The sequence below is a fragment of the Papilio machaon genome, chromosome 3, assembly GCF_912999745.1.
Source record: "Papilio machaon chromosome 3, ilPapMach1.1, whole genome shotgun sequence".
Classification (NCBI taxonomy): domain Eukaryota; kingdom Metazoa; phylum Arthropoda; class Insecta; order Lepidoptera; family Papilionidae; genus Papilio; species Papilio machaon.
This window is the reverse complement of record NC_059988.1, coordinates 5,120,611-5,131,785: the sequence shown is the minus strand read 5'-3', so window position 1 is coordinate 5,131,785 and position 11,175 is coordinate 5,120,611.

The window sequence follows — 11,175 nt, the reverse complement described above, 5'->3', positions numbered from 1 at the left end:
AATTAGGTCTGTGGAGCTCTCTGGCGCCCTCAAGACGCAATGCCAGATATCGCATTCCCCGTGAAATGGAAAGTGGACCGACAACACTCAAACGAAATGTTTTACCCGTTATAACAGGGTATTGGGGTCACATCTCAACTTTTTGCAGGAGCACCGACACCGGGGCGGAACATTCACCGCTCCACGTACCCAAAAAAACATTAATTACCGCGCAATAAAAATGAACTTCGGATTAAATGGAAGCCTTAATTTTGTTTGGTGTATTAACGTTAAATTTAATATTCATACCGCTCCTAACTGCGTCATAATTTTTTACAGTGCTATACACTAATGTATGTGATTTCATTCGTGTTAGATTTAAAGAGTACTTATGCATTTTGTACATAATTATATTTTGTTTGGATGTCGTGAAATTAAAAAAAAAATTGAATCCGACGATAATAAAAACTTGTTTCCGATAGAGTTCAATTTGTCTATTGTCTATATAATCATGTATAGGTATATTATAAATTGAATATACCCGTGAATTACCCGTTGTAAATTCTTTCTCTTTATATTATCCATAGCAGCTTTTGTTGCAATATTGGTTGCGATGCTAAAGTTATTTATTTGGAAATAACGACGTTTTGGAATAGGTTATTTTACTTTTTAGGTTACATTTATAATTCTAAGTTTTAAACGTAGGTTTCTGAAACTAAAATCTCCGTTTAAAACATATTATCTCTGTTTTGACAAAGATGATACAGAGATTTGGGTCTCAGAAACCGAAGGTAAGTTCTTCTGTATCTATCTGACTGATAAATTTAAAGTGAAATGAATTCAATGTTTCCTTAAAGCAATTGTATAATAACAATAATAACATCGAAATAATAAATACAACTGTTACTAAGCCAATTCTAATGGGGAAGAACCGCCACCTCGGAAAATACGGGTCTGATAATGGTATAACGTTCTTCATTTTACATTCTAAATTAATTATTTTTGCAGATTTTTATTTCAAGTCTTAGGGAACTTTGTATTAAGTTAGTAACTCGCTATAGTTTCTTTCTGACGTCGCAATAACATTTAAAATCAGTAGAACCTATTTGAAGGCCACGATCAATCTATCCCGACTGAAACGACAGAGAAGAACGTTACAAATTAGTAATTATTTGCCAACTCGAATTTTCCATCAGACAAAGAACACATGTGTGGGTAAAAGTTAAAAATGCACTTAGAAAAATAACCTCGTAAAATAACATATAAAATGTCAATATACCAATAACGAATAGTTTAAATAAAGGTCAACATTATTATCATAGCAGCTGTGAACGCAGATGCCTATACATATGTTTTTTTTTCTCAGACCTTAAGTCGTCATAAAACAACAGAACTTCATATTTGTGTTATTAGAAACATGTGAATGCGGTAATATCAATCCACTGGCATTCTGATGATCGGAATACGATTTGTTGCCGATAAACGACTTTGACTGTTGACGAAGTTCCCGTATTCGATGGTACAGTATGGACAATCTTCTTTTTGCATAATTAACTCCATTCCACATAGGAATCTCGTTATACAATTACCTACATTCAACTAATTAAGTTTGATCAACTTGATTTTTTAGCAGATTTAAAAAAAAACTTTATTAATTAGTCCCTACGAAAGTGAAAATATACGCGCGACATCACATAGATGACGGATACCGGCATGAAAACATGCATGTAATAGTTATTTAAATTAAAATAATTACTATGCTACGACATTCTGATAAATATTCCGTGAGATAAAATTAAAAATGATTTTGAGTGACTGAAGGGTTTCTCGATGGAATGAAGTAACGAGACGGTGATTCATCATGTAGCGTAAGACATCAGTGTTCAGTGCACCCATTGAAAAAATATAAAAAAGAGAAGGGTCGATACTCCGGCGGCGCCGACGGCCGGTTCCCACTGCTAACGGTCCGAGCCTTCCAAGTATAGCCAGCATTAGCCCCTCACCAGCTATTTATAGCACGGCTCCCATATCAACCGCCAGCCTGCGTTCCTCACGTCTCGCTCACCTACAATGTCTATTTCAATTGATATGCTTATAAAACCTTACAAGCTCTCAAAGTTTTTGCTGTATAATTCAAACAAGGACGTGTTCAACAACTTACTTTATTTTTAAATATATTTACCTATATTTATGTAATTATGATGTCAAGCCATTTCTTCTTCATCGACTTAATAAGGAATACAATGAAAATCGAACGCACGTCTCAGTAAACAACTTTTTCTATATCACAAATGTTTCGAGTTTTGCTGTTTAGAGCCTCTTCTGAAATTATCTTTGTAGTACCAATGAAACATACCGTAGTATAGTTCGTAGGATCACTAGCATAATCGATAATAAAATTCATGCATAGATTTATTAGTTTTTTACGATCACGGTTTTCTTAATATTGATTTTAATTTATAAGAAAAAGTGTAAAGTATATTTGTATGTCCTGAATAAAAATAACGCCAGATCTTCACTGCAACATCATTAGGCAAAATAGAGAATACAAGTGTAACTCCAGTCAAAACCAGCAATTACTTTAACTCACTTTATAGTTTTAATTTTAATACAACTGTAAAGAAGTAAAATAGACGACTTTTGCTTTATTCTACACCGCACTGCATCTATAAGAAAACTCTCCATTTGATTCACTGCATACAAAACGCATGCGCCTCTTTTCATTTGTAAAATGTGTATAGAGTACATACTATCCCGTGCTTTAATAAGTTTTTGTTTTATATTGAAGTGTTTAAAATAATAAAAGAAAATTATTAATTGTTTTTGTTGAGTTACATCTTCATAATATGTGCGGTAATATTTTTTTTTAGTTTTGAATCTTTATTATTTCACACAAGCTCCGCCCGCGACTCCATTCCCGCGGAATTAAAAAAAAAGGAAACGGGATAAAAAGTATCCTATGTCCGTATCTTGGTTCTCAACTCTCTCTCTCTGCGCATCGTTTCCTCACTCCTGAGGGTCGCGACCTCTCCTCTTGACCATCTCGCGAAGGGTGGTTCTCCATTCTGTGCGGTTTTCGGCGCTGTGGATGGCATTATGTATGCTGGAGTCGAGTGCGGTGTGTACTTGGTCAGTCCAGCGCATAGGGCGGCGCCCTCTGGGTCTCTTTTCCTCGATTTTTCCCGTAATGATGTTTTTTCTAGGTTTTCGGGGGATCTTCTAGCGACGTGACCGAAATATTCCAGCATGCGGCTGAGGCATACCGTGGAGAGGCTTTTAGTGACTTTAAGCTCTTCTAGGATCGAGTCGTTTGTCCTGTGTGCAGTCCACGTTGTCCAGTTCTCAACTACATACCCATGAATTTTCAGCCAAATCGGTTCAGCCGTTCTTGAGTTATAAATAGTGTAACTAACACGACTTTCTTTTATATATATAGATTATCGAATTAAAACAGATGGGGAAGAAAGGTCTTAGAATGGTGGCCACGGCAGGGGACTATGAGTGTGGGGCGTCCTCCTTCCAGGTAGACCGACGACATAATCCGCACGGCGGGAAGTTGTTGGATGCGAAAGGCGGAGGACCGCGTACTGAGGAAGGCATTGGGAAAGGCCTATGCCCAGCAGTGGGCAGATAAAGGCTGACGATGATGATGATGATGATGAATTAAATTAAAATAGCTATAGTTGTTTCTATGATTTTATGGATAGTCCTATTATTTTTATCTTATCATAACTACTATATGTGATATAACAAATTAAACCAAATTTATAAAACGTAATGTTAATCTTACAGTTTCACAATTTCATGTATCATACGGTTTAACATGTTACAACTTGTTATAATAAAATGTTTAGTTTTTGGATTGCAATGGAATAATACATAAATATATTAAATATTAGTTAACAAACACAAAACTCCTGTTTATTTATTAATTAAATCAGACATGCTATAAATCCTATACAGTGATAAGAAATTATCTTTACAGTATGGAAGTTGAGAGTCATCTCCCGACTTATGAATGCGATATAAAATTATTACTTTAATTATAAATTTAAATAAAATGTAATTCTCAGTTTATTACATTTCCTAATTCCTCTAGACCAGCTTTACTCAAAATGTGAAAGATCTCAGCTGTACTCAAATCGGCGAAACGGATCTCGATGAAATTCAGTATACACATAGAACAGTGTGGAAGAACACATTGGCTACCTATGATCCTTGAAATGCAAACAGTTTTCTAAGGATCGGTTTGATTAACACATTTATTCGATTGCTCTACATCGATTCCACATATGTTATTGAAATTTGGTGGAGGTATCGATCATAGTCTTAAGTCTTCTTAAGTCTCATGGTACTCCTAATCATTCTTTTTTTTATTCCGTGGGGACGTAGTTACGAGCAAAAGCTTGTATTACAAATATATGTATTGTATTTACAAAAAGTTAGGACACGAACTGAAGGAGCGACGCGAGAAAAGAATAACATACAAACCGTTGTATTATTTTACAGCCTAGAAAAATCAAACCTAAAAACTAGGATTCCGTCAAATACATACTCCGAAAAGAGTTTTGAAGTCAAAAAGTTTGAGAACCGCAGTTCTAGATAAATAAGAAGTAATAAAAACTGTTTGTCTAATATTATGCGATTTATGTAAAAGATATGCGTCGCAGTTTTTGAAACTTATTTTATTATTTTAAACTTTTTCATAACTTTATTTACAAATTTATATTATACTAGCTGTCGCCCGCGACTCCGTCCATATAAAATTTAAAAAAAAAACGTAATAAGAAGCCTTTGTCTTACAACTATAACATAATTTATAATAGATTCGGTATTTTTTGTGTAAAAATATAATCCAGTCGACTCTCGAATCATAAAAGAAAATAAAAATGTTCTGCAAACATATAACACGGTTGTGCAAAAAAAAAACATGGTCAGCTGCATTGTTATGTTGCTACTAACTTGTTATTGAATGGAAACTGCTGTCACAAAATATACAAAGTTAATCATAATAATTATTTAGGGAGGAGGCGATGTTTTACTTAACATTCTTACTAGATGTCACCTAACTAATATAGAAAACGGTTTAAATGAGTCTATCAGGGGGCGCAGTGAGCGACGGGCCGCATCCGCGAAATAATACCAGTCCCACACACCCTGATAAAGGGCCCCTGATGGCCTCGAAAACTAGTCGGTGCCGAAACCGGACAAAAGTACGTGAGCGTTTTAGCCGTTTTCTATATTAGTAAATGATAATGTCTCAAGAAAGTTTGAATAATTTAATAGCTGTCACCTATCGCGTTCTATCTGGACAAAAATTAAAATCTAATATGTAACAATAATATGTTATCCAGGGATGTTCAGTCAATGGAAATCCATACCTAAGTTATAAAACTGAACATAACAGCCGCAGTCCTACTGACAAGGTCGAATGTTCATTTTATAATTTAAAACAATCTTTTTGTACACACGTAGATGATATGTTAATCTGCGAAGTAAATATTACGCAACTTACAAGTTTACGTTTAATACAGGTTATTGTTTTCCTGTTTGACTACGATTATACGTTAAGTAAATTATCTTAATCAATGAAAGTATTTTCTTTTAATTTAATTATAATGGGTATAGATTTTTGTCACCACGACCGTTTTTTTTTTAAAATACCAGGCTACTCACGTTCTAGTGTAATTCTCATTTTTTTATTATTTCTGGTTAAAAAACAATAAAACTCACAATTCCATTGACCTGACATCCACATTTCAAAAGAATACCAAATACATTTTCACGCCGTTATTTTGCATAGGTTTTGCTCGATTAAGTTGTCATTTACAATTGTGAATGAATTAAGTTTAAAGTGTTGATATAATTGACTAGCATTGCCAGACTTTGCTATAATCGAAGTCATTTAATCTAATTTTTTCTATACATGTATTTACTACTCTTCAATTTCTGCACATTCGCAGCTCTATGTTATATTTTAAAATAGTGCATCGATGTTGTACTTCTATATCAGCTGTTGACTACCTATACATAAAAAAACGACTAAAATGTTTGCAGTGTCTTGTTTTTGGTTTCCACTCACTAGTCACGAGCTCACGAGTATCAAACCGGTCAGGGCGCTGGGCTGCTTTTTCAAATACCCACATTGTAGACGTGGTGCATACATTTGATGTATGCTCATGCCGTGTATGAAATATGCTATGCTATTATTAATTACGATATATGCTTATTTTTAGTTTTAAGCATCTTAAACAGGTTTCTTGATTTACATTCATTATCTTGCGCTTACATTTTCTTACACATCAATGCAATTATGTATGGCAACTTTTTACGTAACCATTTCAAAAATAAGTAAGATAATATAAAAATTTTGGCATCAGAAAAATCTCTCTAGGAAAAGTTATCTAAACAAAAAAAATGCTGATGATTGTAATTCAGTTAAACAATATCTGTATAATAATAGGACTGTAATAGTTTCCTATACTTTTAGGTAGTCTTCAGTGTATCAACGCAAAAGGTAAATATAGACTTACTAACATTGATAGCTACACCACTTTCGTCGGGCCAGAGAATTTAGTCGGGTTATAATAATACAATGCAAGAGATGGATGTCAGTGTTCTGTGGCGTATTTATAAATTTCGATTTACGTTTTACAAGTTTTTACTGCAGTAATGGTAATTAATGTAACCATATCTTACCTTATGGTACAACCATACAACCTTAGATAAAATCATCGATGCATTACTTGAAAACATGCAAAAGATATGAATTTTCACGTTTTTATGATTACATTTAATACATATTCGAGATTAAAATCCAACTCACAATATACAAGTATATATTGTTCGAGAATATGGAAACATTTCTACGAATATTTGGTACTCTTTATTAAAAATTTGATTGCATAACAATATGAAATAAAATAAAATTATAATTTCCAAACATAAGATAACGTTATAACGTCAAATTATAAAGCGAAACAAAGTCAGACTTAAAAATAAATTTTAGAAAATGATAACATTCAGAAGATTTTATCTTGTACATGTTCATGATAAAAAAATGCAAGTCACTCCATATTAATATTATTTTATTAAAAAATCTTTGTAAGCTTTAATGAAGTAATTAGCTTGTTTTTGAGTTTTTCAAACGTTATCTTTCTCTGCATTATTTGTTTCTACGATGGAAGGCTTTAGAGGCATGTATGTCCTACATTGAATAAAAAATGTATTTTTTTTAAATAAAAATCGTTACTAATTTAAAATCATCTCTCATAGCTCATTTTATATTATAGCCAAAGTTTTTGGAGAAATAAGAATTTTAAGAGTGTATTTAACTATGAATGTCGTTTAACTTTTTAAATGTCGCTAATGTGTATTAGCTGAACTTATTTTCAAAAAATTTAAATGATAAAAAACCTACTTTTAAGGAATAACAACATCCTTTATTTATTTATTTTTTCTGATTTTGTTAAGTTTTTCTTTCTAATATATTGCAAACATTAATTGTTGAACGTCTTGGCGCCCTGCGAAGTTCAAACACAAGGTTAGCTACGCTCCGTACTCTACGTGACATTATCATCCGACCGTTCTGGTCTCAACTGGATCAACTCTAATTTATTAACCATTGGGAATCATCCTGACTACGTTTGAAATTGATGTTTATACTATACATCGTATTTGTGTTTCATGAATAGAATGAAAACCTTTTAGAAATGTATTTAGTTACATATTTAACTATCCATAGACAATTTTATACTTTCGTGGTTCTTACTAACATTAAGTTGTAAGATCGTGATTAAAGATAATTAAAAACAATTGTACTAGTTTTTGTAGTTGATATTGAAAGACTTTTTAGTATAAATTACAAAATAACATCGAACACAACATGTTCATATTTTACAGTTGTACTTGATTAACGAATTTATATTAAATTCTAAATTCTATGAAGTAAAGATGTATGAAAATTTTACATATTACTAAGCTCAAATTTTTGTGCCACAATAAAAACTGTTAGTATTGTATCTGTATATAAGGGTAAAGATTTAAATAAGTTTTCGTAATAATAGAGTAACTCCTGCTGTCAACTTAGCGTGGGTTTCTGAGACTAAATTCTTCGTTTAAAACATATTGTTATCGCTGTTTTGTCAAAGATAATTGTTAGGTCTCAGAAACCCACGCTATCTCCACGATGTCTCCTTCTTTCATAAAAACACTAACCGAATGTAATGAAAGCCTTCGTTGGTATTAAGATCATACAGCGTCATTGCAAGTGGCATGTCAGTATATATTTGTACAATATCGCTATACAAATAAATAAGCTTAGTATTTCTAGCAATTTAAAATAAATATTCATTAATACATAAAACAAAGGAAATCTAGATTGCGCAATAACTGCGTCACAATATGTGTGCTATGTTTACTTGGAACTCATATTTTTTCATCACCTAGAAAAGATACTAAATGACAAAGACAAAGTTACCCTTTTTCACACACCATAACTAGTCATGGATTCGTACGAATTATTTTGACACAAAACGTACAAGTTGATACAATTTCAATAAACATTTTGTACAAAACACAATATTTTGTTTGGTTGCGAATTGACAGCTACATAAGGTTAATTCAATTAGCGCGTAAAATTTACCTATAGTGTTTGTTTCGAAAAATTTATATCGGAACAACCATAGAGCACAATTATTTTTGTAATTGTTTGACAATTTTGTATTATTAAAGAAATTAACCATCGGCTACCTCATTTAGAATCCGAATAGGAATGAAAATTTAAGTAACAACGACATAATTTTAATTCCTGCCAGTTTTCAAACATACTGATCATAGTGCCGAAACACTTGTATTAATAAATTATCATTGTTTTACTACAGTTAAAATCACACGTGTTATGTGAAATCCAAAACTGTCAACTGCTTCAACAAATCAGATGAACTTGAAGATCGAGTACGAAATTAATCAAGTGGAGATCCGTTACTTGAGAACCAATACCATTGCCGGGTCTCGGTATTTTTCCAGTTTGCATTTAGTAATGCCAGTGCGCGTGATCAATTACCAAGATACTTTCAAATACAAAAATCTTAAGCACCTTTCAATGTCTTCATTTAACTTGAACCTGAACTAAAATTAATTACATTTTATTTTAATCATTCTTTAAGTATTGTTTAATAAATTAAAATTAAAATATTTTTATGAAAACAATTTACAATTTTAATATTAAAATATATACTATGGTCAAACAAGAATATGTGAAACAGTCAGAAATGCGCTGCTATCTCGGTTAGTTCTCTCAGAATATGAAAGAAAAAAATAACATGACAGCTACAGTGCAAAGAGGATCTTGTGACATTTTTTGACGCTCACAGATGGCGCTTGTGCGCTGTCATAATTTATTTTGGCTTATGCCGGTTCAGATAGCCTATTCGGTCTATACGTTTTTAAGGATGCGGCAACCCGAGAGGTGAAATGACACAATTTCTACCCGTTTGATACTATCTTAAAATTTACGTACGATAAGGAGTACGGAAAAAGATAGAAAGAAAAGAATTGGATAAAAAAATCGTAACTTTGGCAACTTTTTCTGTTATTCAATAAGTAGGTACCGATCACTTGTTTGCCATTTTCAATTTTCAAATAAGGTAGTAAAAGTTTATTCCATTCGTACTTGAGATAAACCGGAACGTGATGCAGGATTTCAATAAAGCACCTAGTATTGTGTAGCTCACATTGTCATCGCTTCGTCTGACGGCCCTATTGCATATTACAATAACAATTCAATACACACGGTGATCACATGCCCCCAGAACCGGCCCACTGACGTGCAATCGAATCTTCTTTTCAATCTACTCAAATATTTAGATCTTTGTCTCCTCTAGAGTAACTTTGTATGTTATAAAATAAGCCAATGTTTTAGTTACCAATAAAATTGTCAACCTTTTTTTAATTTACAGTTATAGTTAGAAACAACGAATTTCCATTTGTTGAATGCTGTCATATATTTCTTCGCTTTTCTTATTATTCTTACATTCTTTCATCAATACATGTTAGTTGATTTACCTACACACTATTAAGAAATAACATGATCTGTGCGGCATTATCTCCAATAGTTACCAAATATCTCATGAAATAATTTACTTTAGGAAATTAACGAACCTGGCTGTCAGGGGTACCCTGCGCAGTTAACACCTAAGCAAATTGCATGAAAACTAGATTGCTAACAATTTTAATAAACATTTTAAAATTATTTTAATTTACTACTAATTTAAATTTTAATGTTTTGAATTTCGCCTTAATATTATGGAATATAAAAAAATTTAAATAATAAAATTTATCAAAATTTAACATGGATTTTTATGAGATTACGTAGTTATCCGCCACGACCTTGGTATGTCATTGCGTAACTTTTATATAGTTCTTTTTTATCTAACACGATAGGAAAAACTAAATTTTATCCTACTTTACCTTTCTTGTGTACAAAGGATTATATAGGACACAAAACACACACACTTTGTGTACAAAGGACATATAATAACGTAAATAATATTAAAAATCCCCGGTCACGCTTTAACTATACTGAAGTTATCTGATTCTATTGCACAAAAAGCTTAGTTGTTTGCTAAATTCTTGCAAAAACGCAGACGTCATACAAACAATTAATTATCAAAATTATAAAAATATTTAAATTTAATTGTACATAATATATGTGAATGTGAATAATTGTATACTTCCAAGAATTATAACGGAGTCATGGTAACAATTTTCACTGCGTTTTTTGCTTATTCTTTTTTTAGTATACTAGTTTTCATATTTATAGTTACATAAATCGATGGCAGAACATTAGCAGAAGGTTTAGTTTGTCATTATTTGCATAGTCAGGTATAATCATTTTAAGGTCACGCAGGTATTAGAATAAAGTTGAATATACTGGGACTGAAAATCGAAGATAAAAACTAAAATAAAATAATAATTTGCCCTGTGCCGTCTGCACCAAGAATGTTTGTGTCTAGACAAAATTAAAAAACAACCACGTATAATGGTACTCTGGTATTCAGCCGGTGAAGCGGAAAAAGTAGCTTCGAAAGCTCTCGGAGTGGAGTTAATAGTGTTAATGAGGCTGAGATGAGCTGGAGACGTCACCGCATGGAAGACGCCGGCGCCGCTCCGCTCCACCCGCCTTCATATAAACGC